This window comes from Phacochoerus africanus, chromosome 15, assembly GCF_016906955.1.
Source record: "Phacochoerus africanus isolate WHEZ1 chromosome 15, ROS_Pafr_v1, whole genome shotgun sequence".
Classification (NCBI taxonomy): Eukaryota; Metazoa; Chordata; class Mammalia; order Artiodactyla; family Suidae; genus Phacochoerus; species Phacochoerus africanus.
The window spans coordinates 42,586,094-42,607,814 of NC_062558.1; the positions used below are offsets into that span (position 1 = coordinate 42,586,094).

At 45.0% G+C, this 21,721-nt stretch overlaps 1 long non-coding RNA gene across 1 annotated transcript; it reads right to left on the minus strand.

Annotated features, from left to right (window-relative positions):
- Positions 1-14,934: 14,934 nt before the first annotated feature.
- Positions 14,935-21,298, minus strand: LOC125116118 (uncharacterized). The gene is made up of 3 exons (XR_007132251.1): positions 20,605-21,298; positions 18,965-19,110; positions 14,935-16,256 (listed from the first exon to the last, which is right to left on the minus strand). It is a non-coding gene; the product is annotated as an uncharacterized LOC125116118 (long non-coding RNA).
- Positions 21,299-21,721: the final 423 nt, after the last annotated feature.

Genomic DNA, 21,721 nt, shown 5'->3' on the forward strand with positions numbered 1-21,721 from the left:
GAGAAACAGCATGGGCAATGGCATTGATTTGGGAGGGAGCAGACTGACTCTGGGAGACAGAAAGGGGGTGGGGCTACAGCCCTGAGAGTGAGCAGGGACCAGATAAGATGGAGAGGAGCCTTCACCTTGAGATGAAGGGGAAGCCAGGTGGAGGGAGTTATGGGCTCAGACCTGCCTACTGAAAGGAGGCCCAATGGCCAGGGCTGCTCTTGGGGAACAAAGTGGAGAGGGGCAAGAGGGGAAGCGAGAGACTGCTGGAGCATCCAGGTGAGTACGATGGTGCCTGATTTGGGGAGCCAAGGTACAGCTTGAGAGAAATGGACTGTTCCAGAGATAGTTAAAAGCTACCCAAGCTTTCTCTGGGGAGCGGTTAGCAGGAAACCAACCCAGGGCTCGTTTCAGCTGCAGAGGCCTCGGTGTGTTGCTTTATTGACGGGAATTAATTGTAAATATTATTCAAATTTACTTCCCAATGCACAATTATATTTCTCAGGGGAGCCCTCTGAGCACATAATAAAGCCCTATAAATAATACATATATTAACCTAAGAGGAACAGAGGCACATTAACGCAGCAGTTGCGGGTGGTGGCTGGGGCGAATTTATGCAGACAAGACTCCACGTGCTTGAACTTGGGGTTTAACCTCAGAGGTTACCGAGTTCTGCCCTGAGGGATCCTCCAGGCACCCTCCAAGAAATCTGCTGTCATTAATCTCATTGAATCCTTCTATTGAACTTTGTGGTAGGGACCATTAAGCTAGTGACAGAGCTAGGACTAAAACTCCAGTCTCTTTGATCCTAAAGGAATGTACAGACATAAACCATCCTCTAAAGGAACTCCTCCCAGCAGAGAGGATGGCAAACACATGCTCCCTCTCCAGTGGCAGATTTTGAAGAGGTGGGAGTGGGGAAACCTGAGGGATGGCGTTTTCATTTGGAGAGAAGAAATGGTGTTGGAGTGAGCTTGTCACTTCATTCTGGCTCTGGGAAGCTTAAGATTGTTGAGTGTGGAAGAGACTCCTTCATTATGTTCACTCCTTCCTATCCCCCCATTTTGCAGCTGATAAAACTAAGGCTTCTTTGCAAATAAGATTGGGACGTCCTACCTCACTGGCTGCTGTGAGATATGTGGCAATGCTCATGTGAGTCACTTTTAAAGCATCACCATTCTAGAGTCCTGGGCATTCACCAAGCTGCCCTCCTCACTTCTTAGTTTGTTGACAAGGGTTTTGCTGCTGGTCTGCCCTGAAGGGCTCCTGCCCAGGATTTGGGAGTCACTGGGGAGTTTCTAGCAGAGTATCCTTCCAGGGAAGGCAGGAGATCTTGGAAAAACATGGCACAGGGCAGAGATATGCTGTGTTTGGGGCATAAACTTTACCATTCAACACTGTCCAGGGTGTGAGTGAGAGATGTTTTTTATCTTGATCTAAATGGTGGTTCCACGGCTGTCTTCACAAGTAAAAGCCCATTTATCTGTACATATTAGATGAATGCACTTCACAGGAGTATATTATGCCTCAATTAAAGGTATTTTTTAAAATAAAATAATTCATGGTGTCTGCAGGAATGACTTCTCACTTCCACTGGCACCCTGGACAGATTCCTCTCTGGGGGCTTCTCTCTGATTCAAGGGAGCAACTCAGAGGAGGGTGCTCCCTTCAGGGTCCATACAAAGAAGCAGCATCTCAGGAAGGGCTGAACCCTCCCAGCTCTGCCCTGTGACTCAAAGGGCCTTTGACACTTAAGACCCAGGATCACAATGAGCTCAGGAATCAGCCTGCCTCTGCTGGAATCTCGGCTCCACCATTTACATCTGCTAGGGTAAGGTGAGGGTTGAGGCTCTATGACCTTGGGTAAGCTACTGAGTAGCTCCAAAGCCTCAGTTTTCTTATCTGTAAAATAGGTATAATAAGAATTTGCAGATCACATGGTTGTTATGAGGATTGTTATGAGATGCGGCATGTAAGCATTTAGTAGGTACCTGGCTCACATGCACCACGCTCTTTCATCTCAACATGCATCTGCTTGCTCACGATCTCCCCACTTCCAGCTTTGCCCCACCGATAACCCACTCTCTGCGAAACAGCAGAATGAGCGTCCATCACAGAGTATAATATCCAAAACTCTTACTGTGGTTTATATAGCTCTAGAAGATTGCTATCACCTTCTTCATCTTTATTTCATGATGCTTCCCCCCGCCCAGGCATTCCTGTCTGCCTCCCCAGAACAAAATGAACAGACAAACAACAGTAACCAGATTAATACACCCATGACTTCCCACCTCAAGCCTTCACATTGGATGCTCTGGGACCACTATTTACATGACTGTTCCCTTCCCCCCCCACCCCCTGCCTCCAATGTCAACTCCTTAGAAAGGCCCTTTCCCGACCCCTCCTCCCACTTAATCCCAACTCACTGTCTATCAGATCTCTTGTTTCATTTTCATTAAAGTACTTCCTGCCAGCTGGAATAATTTATTTCTGTGTTTAGTTGCCATAAGACTGGCCCCCTACTGAACAGTGAGCTCCATCAGGACAGGGACCGTGCCCATCTTGCCCACATCTGTACCCCAGCACCCAGAGCCGTGATTAGCACAGAAAAAGTGCTCACAGTGTTTTGTTGAATAAATGAAGAAATAACCATAAACTGATGCCATCATTACCCTCTAATTTCATGATAATCATTATGACAATAGAGTATTTCCAAAGTACTTTCACATTTTTTCTATATTAAGGGTACCGGGGAGGGGTAAGATTACCCCCCATTTCACAGACATGGAAACCGAAGCCCCAGGTCACCTAGTTCAGAAGTGGAGAAGCCATGGTTGTTCCCCTTGTACCATTAGGAGCAGTCACAAATGAAGGAGGCTTCCATTAAGTGTGTCTACCTTCCTTGGCCTTTTTCTTTCCTCTTTGTCTGATTAATTGCAGCCTGAAACTAAAGGAACCAGATGCCTCCCTCCTATTATTTTGTGTTATTTTTCCGGATCAGGACTCTGTTAAGGATTTGGCTGGTATGACCATGACCACAAACTTCCTGTATTTAGTCTTCCACTTAGAAATCATGGACAGAGCAATAAGCTGGGTTCCAGATCTGTGTTGGGCACTGGGAGATGCTCTGGCAGATAATGATTCCCTGATGCCCAAAAGGATAATGATTCCCTGGAGCCCAGATGCCTAGCTCTTGGGGAAGTGGACCCCGGATTATCTTTTTCCTGGCTTCCATCATGCAGATGTTTGACACCTACAGAGAAAATATCTGGATAATTCAGTGAGCTTCTGGTTAGCTCCCAGATGCTGGTGCTGTGGAGCAGGACACACCCAAGGAGGTGAGCAAGGGGGCTCTCAGCTTTGGCTAGTGGCTGGTAATAGCCCGTGAGCCCCTGGTTCATGATAGGAAGTTTATAACGCCCAGGCCCCAGTGCTTTACTGGGAAGAATTGACTCATGATGGGATTGCAGGTAATTCCACATCCCTCTTCCCATTTTATCCTCATTATAAGCCTGAAGGGTAAGAAATCCCCTAACTTTGGAGATGAAGAAGTTGAAACTCAAAGAGGTCAAGTTTCCCAGAACCGCACAGATATCCATTAGAATACCTAATGCCATATGGAATGATTTGATTTGTTTCTGGGTTTAGCTGCCTCTAGTCTGTCCCCCTACTGGGCGGTGAGCCCCACCAGGGCAGGGACTGTGTCTGTCTCGCTGGCCTCTGTACCCCCAGCACCCAGAGCTGTGCTTAGCACAGAAAACGTGCCCACAGCATTTTGTTGAAGGAATGAAGGGATAAGCCTATGCTGCTGTTATTTATCATCATCATCCTCATCGAGAGCCATGAAATTACTATTATAGTACACTATTTCCAAAGTATTTTCACCTGTTTTCATATCAGTGAAACTGGAGAAGCTTCATTGGTTTTTACTGAGCACCTCCACTACGCTAGGCTCGGGGGATATGGTGGTAATCACCAGCCTCCCTTTCCTGAATCTTACAATCAATGTATTAGTATGTAGAAGAGATCTGAACCCATGTCTGTACAGCTTCATGGCTCATAACCTTTCACTAAGTATGCTGCTTCTTATGTTCAATAAATTTGTTTTGAAGAAATAAGTTCAGAAGGGAGAGAAGGACTTTCTGTTATAAGACCTTGAACCTCTCAGGAGATAGAGGAGTTGCTGAATTGAGGTTGATTTGGGAAGCCAGAATGCAGATGTCCGTGACTGCTCTCCCATCTCTGACTCCTCAAAATAAGAGCGTGATCTGACCCAATATTTCTTCCCTCTTTTGAAATAGCAGCAGAGAGATGGCACTGCTTAGCCCAAACAAATGGCATGCAAAAGGTGGAATTACAGGACTAAGTTTGAAGGAACAGAAACTGGGAATGGAATGGGGTTCCCTGCTTCCCTCTCAAGTTCACTGTAGGGACAATGGGTTTGAAGCTTGTTGGAATCTTAAATGTCACCCCTTTCTGGTTCCTGGGTTTCCCTGGCACGTCACCTGCTAGTAAACGTCATCCTGGTCCCCTGGCCACAGCATCTTCAAAGATGCAGATAGTTCTATGGAAACAGCTTGCTCAATCCTAACATTCAGAGCTTCCTTATGGTCAATTTAGTCAAGCCCCTCCACTGAATCCCTGATAGGGAATTAGTCCCACCATCCAACAGAAGTGAGCCAGGGCAAGAACCCAGATGTCCCCAAGGCCAGATCCACTGATCTCTGCTCTTCAGAGCAGAGGTTGTCCATTCTCTTCAACAGCTCAGACATTTTCTCACATTTTGGTTCAGATACAATCCAATATGTCAACCAAATATTCCTCTATGCAGCATTAAGTGTTCAACTGATTGCCTAGCAGACCTAATAGAAGTAGCACAATTTATGAGGCAAGTCTCTTTAGATCGTTTCCTTTTTAGAGGTGGTGTTACTGTTTTTGTTTTTGTAACTCCCTGATGGGTCTTCCCTGGAGAAGCTGGTGGAGCTGAGCTTCTGAAGCCTGACCCTCAAGCTTTGGAAAGCCTGCATATCTGACTACTCTAAGCTTTCTGCAGACCAGCCCCGGCTCTGGGTCTCTGTCCCACCCCGTACCTTAGAGCAGAGAGAAGCACTCTGGAGGTTTTAAGAAGTCAGCCAGCTCAGGAAAGAGGGGCGGGTATGGTGGGTGGCAGGTGGTGACCCCATGCACAGGCTCTAGAATCAGGCCAATTTGATTGGGCAATAACTTTTCCTCTCTGAGCCTCAGTTTCCCCATTGATAAGACTGGGGAATGTAGTAAAAATGCCTTGTAGGGAAAATGAGCATTCAATAAAATAATCCATGTCAAGAGCATATCAAAGCATCTGGAAAATATTCCATATCCCCAAAGTTGCTAGCTCTCGCTGTTAAAATGTTTTATTCCATTTTTTCTCTTGTACTGGAGCTACAAGACTGCACTTGCTTTGTTATCTCTGGGGGCTGTGGTTAATCCAGGCCATTGTTTCAGGAGGCTGCACAAATCTACCTAAATTATGTATTGGGGTTGCACACTGAATGCTTAGTGCAATTTGGGTGTGTGAAGAAAATGTAATTTCTTTGTCTGTAGCTAATCTGGTCTTCCTACGACATCCATCCCAATTTCTCCTACCACCCTCCTCCAACCCAGACCCCTGCACTGGCAGAAAGCAAAACAAAACAAAAGAATCAAACGATTAAGCTTAACCTATATTGTGGGTTGAATCGTGACCCCCCAGGGCCTCAGAATTGGACCTGCGTTGGAGATAGAGTTTTAAGAGAGGTAATGGAGTTAAAATCGGGTCATTGGAGTGGGTCCTGATCCAATATGACTGGTGTCCTTATAAAAAGGGGAAATTTGACATGGGGGAAGCAACCACATACAAGCCAAGGAGAGCAACGTGGAAAAGATCTTTCCCCTCATGGCTCTCAGGAGGAACCAAACCTGCTGATATCTTCATCTCGGACTTCCAGGCTCCAGAATTGTTCCAGGCTCCATATTGTTTCTGTTGTTTAAGCTGCCCACCCTATGGTACTCTGTTACAGCAGCTCCAGAAAACTCATCTACCCTTGTTTTGACATCTTAGTCCAAATGATAGTTATACAGGTTCCTGTGCTAAGTGTCTTCCTGCTTTTCTCCTGGGGTGGTTTTGGGCAAGTGGAGGGCAGGGCTTGGTCTGATGGTCTCAGGGGAACTCTGGAAAGAGGTTCTTGCTCTGGGCTTGGCTGATTAGCTTTCCCTTGCCACCCCCCGCCCCCCCAGTTATAACTCCTCCCCAATTATAAACCAACTCTGCCCTGCTCCCAGCTTGGACTCAGATTAGGCATCCCAATTTGTGTGAAGATCACCCAGTCCTGCCCCATGGATGCCTTGCTGGCTCTTGCCCCACATCCACACCACAGGAGAACTGAGGGTGCAAAGAAAGCTACCGAGATGGGGCTTTGCTCTAGCAAGCCCCTCTACCCTCCACCAACCCTGGTCCTCAGTGTACCCAGAGCAAAGATGTGAGAGGGAGGACCAAGAAGTACCTGGCCAGTCTAGTCTCCTGAATCTCTCTCCCCTTCTCCTTCTACTGGTTCTGGTTCTGGAAAAGAAACACCTTTTCTTTTCCTCTCCCTACATCATATTCTCCTATTATCAGGTGGCATGCTTCAGAGTTGTAGCAGGAAAGAGGTCTGCTCCTCACTCTGGCAGAATCCAGGACCTGGGCCTCTTTTGTGTGTTAAAGAAGAGAATAAAGGAAGTTGGGAAATCCTCCCTCAAGACAATAGACCACCTTTAGGTCATAGCCTTGTTGCAAATCCTGTTGGAGTGTCAGAGAAGAATATCACGTCCTTCTTCCTCTTAAATAACAGGTCCTACTCTCCTTCCATGCACACAGACTCTTGGGGCCAACTGGACAAAAATCTTGCATTCAGAACACTAATGATAAAAGCTCCCTCATAATTTCCAGAAGAGGCACTTGTTACCATTACTTCTTGACTCTTTCTGCTGCTCCCAACAGGGTCAGGTCTTAAAAAGTGGAATGAAAAAGTCATAATGATTGCTACTAAGATCATTATTAACAGCCTTCAACAATTATTGACAATTATTCCACATTTCACCTACAGACGAGAGATGGAGATTTGGAGAGATGAAGTCTCTTGCCCAAGGGGACTAGGCTGGGGAGATAGTTTGGCAATGGGAATTGAACCTACTTCTGCCTTGCTTCAAGCTGTTTATCCCTGCATTGTGAAGAGGGCAATACTGCAGCCCAGGAGGACTTGGTGCTGCTGTAATAGGCTCCTGTGCATAGTCACATGTGCTTTTTCTGCTCACTTAGGTGGAGTTGCTTCCCAGATTTCTGAGACCTGGGAATCAGCCAGCGACAGGGTTGGAAAAGTTCCATGGAGAGGATGGTGCTTCATGAGATTCCCTAGGGGTCCTAATGCATGTGTAATAGGATTAGCGTTGCCTGGAATCCTGAGCGCCTACTCTCTCTCCTTGAGCTCTCTGTGTCCCCTGGGTCAGAGGGTTGCCAGGAATTAGAAACCCATCTTGGATCTTTGGCTTCAGAGTTGTAGCAGGAAAGAGGTCTGCTCCTCACTCTGGCAGAATCCAGGACCTGGGCCTCTTTTGTGTGTTAAAGAAGAGAATACATGCTCAAGCCATTCCCTAAATGTTCCGTGTGCAATGCTGTTTGCAGACAGTCGTTCTGGCTTACAAGAATGAGGCTTTCACCTGGCTGACCTCACTGCACCCTAAATATTCACTGGGACAAGGGTGATGAACCCCACTTTCGGTGAGGAGGGACCAGGTGCTCATATGTCCAAGCAACACAGCTAAGGAACAGTGGTGCCAAGACTAGAGACATGGCAGATGCCAAGCCTTTGTGCTCAGCATTGAACTTGATGACTCTGGCCACCAAGTGCCTACTAAAGTTTGTGCCTCAGTTTTTTTTTGTTTTGTTTTGTTTGTCTTTTTTTCTTTTTAAGGCTGTACATGCGGCATATGGAGGTTCCCAGGCTAGGGGTCTAATCGGAGCTGTTGCCGCCGGCCTATACCACAGCAATGCCAGATCTGAGCTGTGTCTGCAACCTACACCACAGCTCACGGCAACGCCGGATCCTTAACCCACTGAGCGAGGCCAGGTATCGAACCCACAACCTCATGGTTCCTAGTTGGATTTGTTTCCACTGCATCACAACGTGAATTCCTTTTTTTTTTTTTTTTTAAATCTGCAAAACAGAGAGGCAGTGCAGGTTCTGAAATGAGATGATAAATCAGAAGGCAAGAGATTTGAGTTTGAGTCCTACCTCTGTCACAGGGTCATGTTTCCTTTCTGGGTCTCAGCCTTCCTTTCTGAAAAAATAGGGAAGGAGAACGAGATGGATTTTGACAATGCTTGGGATGGAGTAGACACAGGTATTTTTAGAAGTCCCAATAAAGGACCACAGATAACGAGGGAAACTTAGGGGACATTGGGAGATGGCTGTAAGTAAATAAATTGCTCAAAAAAGCTATCAGGGAGTTTCTGTCGTGGCACAGTGGTTAATGAATCTGACTAGGAACCATGAGGTTGCAGGTTCGATCCCTGGCCTTGCTCAGTGGGTTAAGGATCCAGCATTGCTGTGAGCTATGGTGTAGGTCGCAGATGTGGCTCAGATTCCACGTTGCTGTGGCTCTGGCGTAGGCTGGTGGCTACAGCTCCGATTAGACCCCTAGCCTGGGAACTTCCTTATGCCAAGGGAGCAGCCCAAGAAAGGGCAAAAAGCCAAAAAAAAAAAAAAAAAGCTATCAGAACAAGGCAGGCTTGTTTCATTAGTGAAGCCTTGAGAATTGCCTCAGGTCACTGGGTGGGGGATGGGATTAGGCCTGCATTCACATTCAGACTGAGGGCAAGAGTTTGAGAACCACCCTTCTTCGGATTTGAATACACCCTTACCAGATACTAAGGAGGAGCTACTACTTTCAGAAAGGAAGAGGCAGGCTTTTCCAACCCCTACTCCCCTTGGATGATAAAACTGTAGCCCACCAGATCCCCGCTTGCATCTCTCACAAGTGTTCTATCTTAATAAATCTATTTCTTGCCTATCACCTTGTCTCTCGCTGAATTCCTTCTGTTCGGAGACATGAAGAACCAGAACCTCAGTGAGTCTGGACACAGGGTGAGTGATTCTAACTTCCTTGGGTTCAAGTCCCAATCTGGGTTTGGCTAGGTTCATTAATACTGTCAGTTTCAACAACAGTGCAGTTAGCTGAAGTTATCATATAACCAGTACCTACTAGGTACCAGGTACTTAAGACACACATCATTTCATCAACTTCTCCCCAAACCCTGGGAGGCTGGCATGATTATCTACATTTTATGGATGTGGAAACTCAGGTTTGTGTGTTCCAGAGCCTTGCTCTTGGCCAGACAACATCCAAGAACCCTTTAAGCTCTGACATTCCAAGATTCCGGGCAGAAGGTTTAGACAGATCAGGACCCAAATCCTGCTTCGGTCACTTCCCAGTCGTGGGACATCCTGGGTAAGTTGCTTCACTTTTCTGAGCCTCAGTTCCTTCATCTGCAAAACGGGTCCATCGTGTCCACCTTTGGGAGCTACTGTGATAATTAAATGGTGCATTACATACAAGTCCAAGTACGGCATGTAGTGAACAGTGGAGCTTTTTGCCCTTTTCCTACCCACACTCAAGGAATGTTTGAGAGGAGCGACTAAGTAAGGAGGTTGAAAGATCTCTCTCCAGCAAAATCCTTTCCTTCCCTCCTTCTGTTCTGCTCTACCACACTCAAGTTCCAGCAGCTGTGCTTAATTGGATTTAACTTAATAGTTTTATTGATGCCTTTTGGTTCATGGGATGAAGAGGCCTCTGGGTAATTTGCACATTTTTAACAAACTAAATAAAGAGCTGATAAGCATAAACAAGTCCATTTTAATTGGATTAAGGGGAAGCTTAGCTTGGGGACTGGAAACCACAGAGGAGCTAGAGAAAAAAAAAGGGCTCTTAGAGATTTTAGATTTTCTGCTTCCTTGGACCTCCAAAGCACTCTGCACAAGGCACTGCTCCCTTTCTAATAAGCTGTGTTCTGGTGTATTCGTGTCTATGTCTTACTTTCTACATGAGAAGGCAGCATCTTTCCCCTGCCATTCTCCATCACCAGTTGCTGTGCACCCTGTGGCAAGTGGTTCAACCCTTTGGCTTTGGTCTCAGACCCACCAAAGTTCAAGGCCTGGCCCTGCCTCTTCACGTTCTTCTTGAGAAATTCAATTAATCCTCTAAGTCTCAGTTTTCTCAAGTGTGAAAGGGGATAGTGATGGTTTCAAATCTTTAGGGTTGGTATGAGCTACATGCTGGTAAGTGGCTTGCTTCTGGATAGGTCCAGCAAAATGGCAGCCATTAAGAGCAGGAGCCAGGGGGAGGGATTGCAGCTTCTCTCATGAGGGCTCACATATCTGAGTCAGATATTCTAACACTCATTGTCCAAAGCATCCCCAACTGATAGGGCAGAGGATTGTTTTGTCTTATGAACCCCTGCACAAGACCTAAATACATGAACAGAAAACTAGCACTGTTAAAGTTAAGGGCTCAGACCCTCCCTGTACTCACCTCCCTCTGGATACTTCATTGACTTCTGGAATTCTGAGGACTCCTATTTTCAAACTCTTGGAATGGGTAATGTATATAATAATTCTGTGTAACAAACACAAAATTTCAGTGTATATAACTATTAGGGGGTTTTGCTCACCCATCTGGGCTGGTTGGCCAGGCAGTTTTGTTGATCTTGGCTGAGATCACTTATATGTCAGGGGATGGCTGATTGCTGGTTGATCTAGGATGGCCTCACCTTGGGCAATTAGGGTCGTTAAGCTTTGCTCTCATCCTCCAGCAAGGGGGGGCAGGCATGCAAGAGAGAGGTTGAACCTCTAATTACATCATATTTGCTAACATCTCATTCACTGACCAAAGCAGAGTACATGGCCAAGCCCTGAATCAGGGTGGGAGGACAGTTCAAAGTCACATGGTGATGGATGCAAGGAAGGGTGAAGAACTAGGGCCCTTTCTACAATGTAACACGTGTAGTCTCTGAGAATTCTCCTGATTTTAAACACATGACCTTGAAAGCTCCATAGAAACCCTGACTTTAAAAGTCACCTTTTAGGAGATTCCCATTGTGGCTGAGCAGTAACAAACCCAACTAGTATCCATGAGAATGCAGATTCCATCCCTGGCCTCACTCAGTGGGATAAGGATCTGGTGTTGCTGTGAGCTGTGGCATAGATCACAGATGCAGCTTGGATCCTGCATTGCTGTGGCTGTGGTGTAGGTTGGCAGCTGCAGCTCTGATTTGACCCCTAGCCTGGGAACCAACATACGCCATAGGTGCAGTCTTAAAAAGACCTCCCCCCACCCCCACCAAAAAAAAGGGTGCCTTTTTCTTTTTCACCAGTTGGACCACATATTTTGGGAGGCTACCTCCTAGGGCTTATATTGCATAAATTATGAGCTCTCAGGTGCTCAGTCTAGCTAGCTGTTGATCAGGTAACCCTGTGATTACAAATAGGACTACCTGTGAGGATTCAGGTGATCATATCCATAGCTCTAAATTTCATCAGAAGACCAGAAGCACTGCACTGGGAGGATCAAGGAGCTTGGGATCACAACCAAAGTTGTCAGGAGTGGAGGATGACCTGTAGTTCAGAAACAAGGAAGGACTGTCAAATATCTGTGAAATCAGCCACAGAAAGAGTGGACCTTAAGTTACAGTTCAACTTGTGTGATGCATAAATTTCATCAAGAAGAAAAACATGGAGCATACTTATATAACTAACTAGGCCGGCATACTAATTATGACCTGTTTGTGTAGTGCTTGTTTTATTCTCCTGCCCCCAATAACCTGTTTATTTGTGTGGCCACCCACATGGCTTTGTGCCACTGAACACACATGTTCTCACTCTCCTTCAGTTACTTGATTTTCTAGTTGTACTCACATGTGGTTTCTTTCCTGGGAGCTATTGGCACCTGAACGTTTTGTCCAAATAAAAGACTATCTTCACTTGGTCAGTCTTTTAACGAAACTGTTGACCTTTATGCCTTTGTACATCTTATTTTTATTCATTTCTTTCTCTCTTCTTTGACCTGTATTAGAATTCCCAGGAGGGTTGGCTTGACTTTATCAGGATCTCAAGAGAAACAGTGGTTCCTCAGCATAAATGATGTTTCAGGACCATGGACAGAGCCCTACACCTGGGTAGATATGGTTTGCCTATGACACAGCCAGTGGAGGATAAATCTGTTGCTTAATTTTCCTCTGTGTAGGGCACCGTTTCATCAAGAGATGATAAAGTGGTTAAGAGCTGGAGTCTGAGGCTGAGATGTCTGAGTGCAATTCTGTCCTCTTTCCCATCACCAGCTGCCTGACTTGGCCACTGTTCCTCATCAGGAAACTAGAAATCATAATAGTGCCTAACTGATTCTTAGAGTTGTCAGGACTAAATGGCATGGTAGGTTGAATTTATTAACCCCAATTTCTTATCCCTACTTGTTTCCATGCTATATAACTTGGCAGTTAATTCCGTAAGAGTCAAAGTCTATTTTCCCACTCCATGACTTTGAGCTTGGCCACATGACTTGTTCCACCTATGGGATGTTAGCAATTGCGATATAAACAAAGACTAGAAATATGCTTAGAAATGTTCTCTTGTGTTTCTGTCACCGTCACAAGTAAAGCTTTACCTGGGTAGTCATTGCCTCCTCAGCTTGTGCACTGGAATAAACATGCAGAACAAACTTGAACTCACCCTCCAATCAAGAGTCTGGAGAGAATTTCAGACCTGTCAAGTTCCAGCCCACATCTAGACTCATGAGAATAAATTATCGCTTTTTTCATTTTTAAGGTATTTATTTTTTCTGCTTTTTTGAATCAATGAGTTTTGGGGCTGTTTTCTGTGAAGCATTATTGAGGCAATAGTTAACCAATACAAGTAGAACCAGGTGCATAAAATGCTTAAAACAGTGCCTGCAAAAAGTAAGTGCACCATAAATTTAGGTTCTTGGGGCCATTATTATTGAGAGGAGGTGCAAAGATCAGTGGTACATTACACAGATCTGGCTGTCTGACTTTGGGCACATTATTTAACCACTCAGGTCTTTGCTTCCCTCACATATAAAGTGAAACCAGGACTACCTCTTCTGAAAATGTCTAAAGTCATCAAAGGAAACATGAATCTAGAACAGTCTTGGAAACGATAGATTGGTCAAGAATGAAGACAACATGGAGTTCCCTTTGTGGTGCAGCAGAAACAGAATCTGACTAGTATCCATGAGGATGCAGGCTTGGTCCCCGGTCTCAAGGATCTGGTTAAGGACCCCAGTTAAAGATCTGGTGTTTCAATGAGCTGTGGTGTAGGTGGCTGATGTGGCTCAGATCCCAGGTTGCTGTGACTGTGGCAAAGGCCAGCAGCCAATTCGACCCCTAGCCTGGGAACTTCCATATGCTGCACGTGTGATCCTTAAAAAAAACCCAAAAAACATTTTTCAGCCAAGTCAATCAGACTTGAATCCTGGCCACAATACTAAATAGCTACATGCCTGTGTGATTGTGGGCAATTTTTTCACCCTCTCTGGGCGCACATGGAGATAATACCACATACCTCAGGAGATTTGGTGAGTTTTTAATATGGAAATTGGCTGGCATAGGGTGGATTTTAAGTATATTAGTTGCTTATATACTAACATATTTCTCTTCATTCATTTCATTGGTGAGCATTTATTGATTACTAAAAATAAAATAATCATATTTACTGGCTTTAAAAAAACAAACAAAAACCCAAAAAAACAAAAGGAATGAAGACAATGTGATCAAGTTCTTCCAGCATATCCAAAGTGTTAAAAACAACACTCGGATTGTAGAATCTATTCTGAAGACACAAAAACACCAAATGGGGACAACAGCCATGAAATCAACAAGCCACCAGTTCTAAATCAATTTGTCAACACTACACTTTCTATCAATTTGCTGCTAGTTGCCAGGTACAGGGTCAGGCTTCACCCAGAGACATCCACATGTGTGGTATAATTTAGCATCAGGAGAAGTCACCCCCAATCTCCTGGGATGACTGGGGGAGAAAAGGGCTTCCATGAGTACTGTTTCTTGGGATAAGAAACTGGTTCCTGAAGTTCACTTTGAAAAAGGTATCTATGTTACGAGGAGCAGAGACTCAAGAATAGCTACACCTCTAACAGCAGAGTAGCAAACTATCCATCAACTGGGAGAGAAAATGAAACAGAGGGTGGGTGTGTTTTGATGGTAGGCTTGAAGTAGGGCAGAAAAGAAGAAAACACGAAGCATAAAGCCAGGCCAAAGAGGAAGGGATTGGGAGAGTGGGAGGGGAGGCAGACAAGAGTGGTGTTCTTAGAAGGCACCAGGAATTAAGAGGCCTCTATATATGCGGGTTGATAAGAGAATGTAGAATTTAAAGCTGTAGACTAAACTAAAAGAGAAAAACTGATAAATTGGACTTTGTTAAAATGAACAATTCTTCTTCTTCAAAAAACAATATTAGGACAATGAAAAGGAGAGCCATGGACTTGAAGTGCTTGTATCTACAATATATAAATATGCTTATAATTTCATTAATAAGAAGAAACAACCATTTTTTAAAAGGGTAGAATATTTGAATAGACATGTCATCAAAGAAAATATAGAGCTAGTAAATACTTGAAAAGATGCACAAAGAAAAGTTATTTAGGGCCATACCCACAGCATGTGGAAATTCCCAGGTTAGTGGTCAAATTGGAGCTAGCTGCCAGCCTACACCACAGCCATGACAATGCATGACCCAAGCTGCTTCTGTGAGCTACACCATAGCTCACAGCAATGCTGGATCCTTAACCCACTGAGCAAGGTCAGGGATTGAACAGCTAGCCACAACAGGAACTCCCATGTAACATAATTTATTATTTGAGAGATGCAAATTCAAACCACAGTGAGATACCACTCATACCCACGAGAATATCAGAAAGTAAAAAGACTGGCAATACAAAGGATTGGTGAAGATGTTAACAAATGAAATCTCATACACTCCTGGAGGGAATACAAAATGGTACAGCCTCTTTGGAAAAGTTTGGCAGCATCTCTTATTAAAGCTAAACATCTATTTAACTTGTGACCTGGCAGCCAAGTGCATCCCTAGGTACCTACTGAAGAAAATGAAAATATTATGTCCACACAAAGACACACATGTGAACATTTGTAGCAGCTTTGTTCAAATAGCCAAAAACTGGACGGAATTCAAACTGCTATCAACTAGTGAATGCATTAAAATTTTTGGTATGTCCATACAATGGACTAATGCTCGGCAGTGAAAAGAACTGAACTATTTGTATATGCAACAATGAAAATAAATCTCAAAAGCCTTATGCTAGCTGAGAGAAGCAAGACCTGTTTGATTCAATTTACATGAAATCCTGAGAAATTATAATGACAGAAAGCAGACTAGTATTTGCAGGAGACTATGGAGGGGTGGAGGGAAGGAGTCAACTGCAAAGGGTACCAAAGAATTTGGGGGGAAATGGTAATATTTCATAGCATGATGGTGGTGGTGACATGACTATATATGGCGACTTAAAAATTCATCAAATTATACAGCTGAAACTGGAAAATTCTGCTATATGTGAAATATACTTCAGTAAAGCTGATCAAAAACCAAAAGAAAATGCTCAGCCCATGGTGGGAGAAATACTAATATTGACGACGACAAAAATTAAAACCCTTCAGGGGTCAGGCACTCCATATAGATGTCTCATTTTCTAGAACAGAAAACTGATGTTCAGGACTATAAAATAATATCTGTAAGGCCACACACCTGGCAAGTGGCAGATCTGGGACTTGAGCCTGGGAAGGTAAAAATATCTCATCCAGGCTCCGAGACCGATGAGATGGCCATCCTGTGGCTTAGGAACTGGGTCCTTTTCTGGGGAAAGAGGCAATCCTAATACCCCTGGTTCCTCTTTGGGCATTATCTAACAATTACCAAATCCATGCATTTAATGCCGTGGAAAGTAGCCTCTGATAACAATAATTAGCACTTAAACATTGCTCTTTAACTTTAGCTTGTTTTGAAGTTGTGTTTATTAATTAAACATTTTCTCTACAGCCCTAGGAGGCAGAAGAAGGGTGGATGGCTGGCATTCCAGGATGCAAACCAAGAGGAGGAATGGGGTGTGATTTTTCCCCAGGTCAGGTTCCTGTCAGCCTCCCATCAGGACCCAGTGGCCTTAGTCCATTTAGCCTGTCAACACACAGAGAAAGGGCACATGGTGGGTGACTGTTCTGCAAATCATAGTTTTGACAACAGGGAACATAGGTGTGAATATGGTTTGGGGCAAGGCTCTTCCCCCTCCAGGCCCTACTCCCCAGTGGGTTGGCCTGTGTGATTGTACATTGCACATATACCCCTAGTTGTCCCGTCCAGGGATGACTGGATTTTTAGGGAATCGCCCAGTTCAGTGCTCTGGTTTTACAAAGGGGGAGACTGGAAAGTCCAAGATCGAGATGCCAGCAGGTTTGGTGTCTGTTGAGAAACAAGCTCCTAGTCTGTAGATGCACGTCTTCTTGCGGTGTCTTCTCATGACACAAAGAGATCTTGTTCCTCTTCTTCCTTTTATAAGGGCACTTGTCCCATCACAAGGGCCCCGCCTTCCTCACCTAACCTAATCCTAATTACCTCCCAAAGGCCTCACCTCCCATCACGTTGGGGATTAGGGCTTCAAAATAAATTTCAGGAAGACACAAACAGATCAGCCTATAGCAGTTCTTGGTCCCTCATGCTAGCCCATGCCAGACACTTTTCTGAGTCATTACAAACTGAATTCCTTATTTGCAAAATCTTCCACAACACCAGGAATAATCAGTGACGATAACAAATACCTTTGCTTTACCCTCCCCCCACTGTGTATGTAGTACTGTGCCCAGGACAAGAACCCCAGTAGTTATATTCCATGATAATCTCCATTTTAGAGATGAGGAAGCTGAAGCTCTGAGATGCTTGGCAGCTGGTCCCAAGTTCCACAGCTGAGTCCAAAAGTAAGTCAGGTTAGTCTGGTGCTAGAGTAGCTTCATACCCCACTTCCCACCCACTGAATGAAATCACTGAATGAATTTCACTGGATGAATGAATGAATGAGCAGCTCCCCTTTTATTACATCCGGATTTGTCAGCATTGGGACTATGGACATTTTGGGCCAGAGCATTCTTGGTTGTGGCGGTTGTTCTGTGCTTTGTAGGATATTGAGCTACATTCTTGGCCTCCACCCACTAGATGCAAGTAGCACCTCCCCCTCCACAAGTTGTGGAAACCAAAAATGTCTCCAGAGTTTGCTAAATATCCCCAGAGCAAAATTCCCCAATTGAGAACCACTGCTGTAGAGATGAGGATTTCACTTTTGGTTTTGATTGAAGGTAGGGTTCCACTGCCATACTTTGGAAACCACTGGTTTAGATGACTTTTAATTTCCTACTTTAGGCCCCAAGGAGCATACATGCTCCTTGAAACTCTATGTAAAACTGTATGCATGAGAATATGTGCATTTTTCTGGAAAGACAGTTCATTGTTTCTATGAGATTTATAAGCTGATTTGAAAACTCCCTTTCTGCCGTCTCCTCTCAGGCTGATGATTGGACCTGTGAGGTGTTAAGCCCCTCTTTCTCCTTCCTTCTGCCCCCCACTCAAATTTTCCTCCTCAGTCATCATCATGAAAGAGTCTTGGGATATTTCTTCTTCTCCAGTGCAGTCTGTCCTGGGGAAGAAGCTGTCACTTTGCCTGTAATGGCTGGGAGAAGTAGTGGTGAAAGAGTGGGAAAGACTTTCTAGAGAATCGCCGAGCTGTGGAATAAGAGATTATTGCTTGGCAGTTGCCATGGGAACCTATAAACCAACCTTGCCACTAAGAACCCAGAGTTGTCTGGAGCACCAGCTCCCAGCCCTTTCTCTACCTCCTTTTCACCCTGTGAGTCCTCAGCCCCAGAAAGGCCAATCATTTGCATGATTTGTTTTTTACCCACATCTCCTACTGCAGCCATCTTCTCTGTGTTGCTTTGTCAGCACCATCCCTTTCTTCTTGGTTTTGGGCTGCATCTCCCCATGATGAAGCATCGTGGCTAAACATATGGACTCTGAAGTTAGATTGCTCAAATTCAAAACCCAGACCCATCATCCCCCAGCTGTGTGACACTGGGCAAACTACTAAACCTCTCCAAACTTTGGTTTCCCTCACTGTACAATGGGGAGACTAAGTGTCCCTGTCTCCCAGGGTTCTGGTGATGATTCAATGACCTTATACATATGAAGCTCCTAGCACAGTGCCCAGCATATAACTAGTACTCAATAAATATCAGCTATTATCATCACTGTGAGTAGTTTCTCATTCCCCTGTCTTCTTGGCCATTGTCCAGGCAGGTGGATCCTTCTATCCACTCACCCCAAAGTCTGTGATTGCTGACAGGCTGACAGATGGTGTTAAATGTAACTCATGTATTCATTCCGTCATTGGGTCAACATTTGCCCATCACCTAGCTTGGGCCAGGAAACACGTGGAGATCCAGAGGTAAAGACATGGTTTCTGCCCTAACAGAGCTGATGCTCTGGTAAGAGAGGAGACACACACACCAGATTACTGGGGAGATCACAACAGTGGCCACATCCAGAGCTGTGACTGGTTAGAGAAGGAGCTGAATTTGGTCTTCGTGGTCAGGGGAGGCTACTTGGAAGAGAAAGAGCCTGAATTGAGTCTTAAGGAGGCTTTCCAGGTAGAGGGGGCAGTACGAGCAAAAGCATGGAAAAGACTAGAAATAGCATGTGTGTCTGTGTGCTTCAGGCAGTGGGGTGCTGGTAAATACCCAACTGGCTCTCAAAAGAAAGAAAGAAAGTAAGTAAGAAAGGAAGGAAGGAAGGAAGGAAGGAAGGAAGGAAGGGAGGGAGAAAGAAAGAAACCCACTCACCTGATTTGTAGCAGTTGCCAATTTCCATGGTGTAAATATTCTCACCACAGCCAACTTCAAGCTAGCAATGTGATGGCACTGAGTATGACTTTGAGAAGAGATGTGCTTTTGAGAGCCAGTATGAATGGGCTGCACCACACCATCAGCTTTAGAGGTTTAGGAAGGGGGTGAGAGAACAGAAAAATGATTCAGTATTACTGGAGAGAAAATTCAGGGCAGCTACAGGAACAATTCAGGCCTACTTTGGCTCATAACTTGTGGTTTTTCTCTGAATAGCCTTTAATATCCCTTGATTTACTTAGAAAATCAACAAGCATTTCCATAGCACCAGGCACTGTGCTAGTTGTGCCAGGCACTGTGCTAGTTGTAGGGATAAATGGATCATAATGCATGAAAAGCCATGAATGTGGGGATGAGAAAACAATCCTTTAAATGCTTCTGCCATAGTGGTGCCTAGATTAAGGCTAGAAATTATCAACGATGTGATTGCAAATACAACTTTGCCTCCCAGCAAGCCCACCAGATCCTTCTCATCCATGCTTGGACTCCATCTTTTGGGAAACCTAATTCAGAATGTCTGGGATAAGGCATGGGCATTCTATGTTTTGGAAGGCCAGGGAACTGGGGTATGGGTTGGGTGCCTACTTCAGGTCTTAGAACAGAATCTGACCCCTGAATTGCCTCCCCCTCCCTTTCATCCCCAATATTAGGGCACACATGTCTTGCCCCACTATGATGTATCCTCTATCTCCCTTCTGGCAGATCATTCATTTCCCCACAATTGTTTAGCAAATGACTCCAGAATACACAAAAATCATTTTGTTGGGACACATTCCATTCTATAATGACTGTTCATTTCAATTAGCTGTCAGAGGTCTGAAATAGAGATGCATAGTCCTGCTCGGATAAATCAGCACCTCTGAAGTGGATTTAAGGCAGCCGGGGTGTGGGGGGTGGACAGAGGGGATACATATTTTATCATTTCTTCCCTCCTTGATGTTCTGCCAGTTTGTTCTCATTTCCATGCTTCTCTCCCCACCCCCTGCATGCCAGCAGATTGCAGACTGTAAATTTGAGGGGAAATAGTAAACGTGCAAACATGATAAATAAACATGTTGCTTTTGCGGAGTCGGATATTATTATCACTCAGATTTACAGCTCTCCTTGCTTGCATGCTTTTACTGCATTTGGGGAAAAGCGGAGCTAGGTTTCTGTGTTACATTCATCAACTTTCTGCCCTTCTCCCCATCACCCCCTCCAAGCCATTTAAATATCAACTGAGACTGGAGACACAATTCGTCTCCCTGAGACTGAATGCATCTTGACAGGTGTTTTCTTTGGGGACAGTTATTTATAGCTGCAAAAGCTATCATCCTGTGGGGGGCTTTTGTTTCCTTCCTCCCCCTTTCTCATTCCTCTAAAATTGAACATATTTTTGTTTTCCCAGTAGGAAAAAGTGCCAAATCGATTATTTAAATCTCTCTCTCTTCCTGTTTTTTCTCTTTCCCTGTCTCTTTCTCATCCTTTCTCTTTGTCCTTTTATAGTCTACCCTGTCTTCCATCTTTGGGACAGTCTCTGAATTGTTCCCAGATTTGAATCCAAGTGTCACCACCAACTTATGTGTCACTTGATTACTCACCGTCCTGGAGCCTCTCACCATCCTCAGTGCTGTGCTTTTTCTCCTGGGTTCCCTATTGCCAATTTATAGAAAAAAATTGAGATATTTCTGTGTCTGTTTCCACGTTCCCTCTCCCAATGTCACCCCAACTGGATGGTGAGCTCTTCGGGACATGGAGATATGTCAGCTTCCCCCACCCCATCCAATCTGCGCCTCGGTTCCGTGTTCTCCATCTCCATCAAAAGACACCTTTCTGGAGATGCGCAGACAGTATCTTGGTGTCCCTTTGGCTTCTTTGCCACCTCCCCCTCCCTGCATCCAGTCTGTCATCAAGTTCTGTGGATTCCTCCCCCAGCTATCTCCACTCTCTCTGCCTCTCTCTGACCCCACAACCCCTCCAACTCTCATATTTTTAAACATTCTCAAAGTGCCAGGCATTGAGCTAGTCCCTGACCACTGTCCCCTGTCAAGAAGACCAGTACAGCAGTGTCTTTACTGACCTCCCTATCTCCAGGCTTGTCCCCACCCTCCGTACTTATTAAGGGATGGGCAGCGGAGCGCGTGCCTGCAGATTCTGTTGCTAAGGAAACCACTTCCTTGGTTACCGGCCTGGGTAGCATTTGTCTCACTGTGTCTGGATCCCACTGAGTCGCCCCCACTCTCTAGGAAGATGAGAAGGAGGAGGTGAGAGAGGATGATGGGGGTGGGGAGAGGAAGGGGAGAGAGGGAGCAAGAGGCAGGTAGAGACAGATTAAGAGGTAGAGATAGAGAGATACTTGCACAAACAAGTAGAAGTCAAGAAAGAAATAGTAATGAAATGAGAGAGAAGAAAGAAATGAGGTTTAATGAGCAGTTGGAGGAAATAAAAGAGACCACAAAGAGGGAAACTGAGAGCAGGAGGAATTTAAAGAAAAATAGTTGGGGGGCAAAGAGATGGGGAGAAAACAAACCAAAGCAAGAGAGACAGGGGGAAGGGAAGAAAGCCTCTAGGAGGAGCTGGGTCCCAGAAGGACCTTGCCCCTGCCATGCCCTTTGCCTCCCCTCTCTCTCCTACCCACCCTGCCCACCAGGAATATGCTTGCAGCGGCCTCTGGGCTTCCTGGAGAAATCAGGAGGAAATCCCAGCCATCAGCAGATG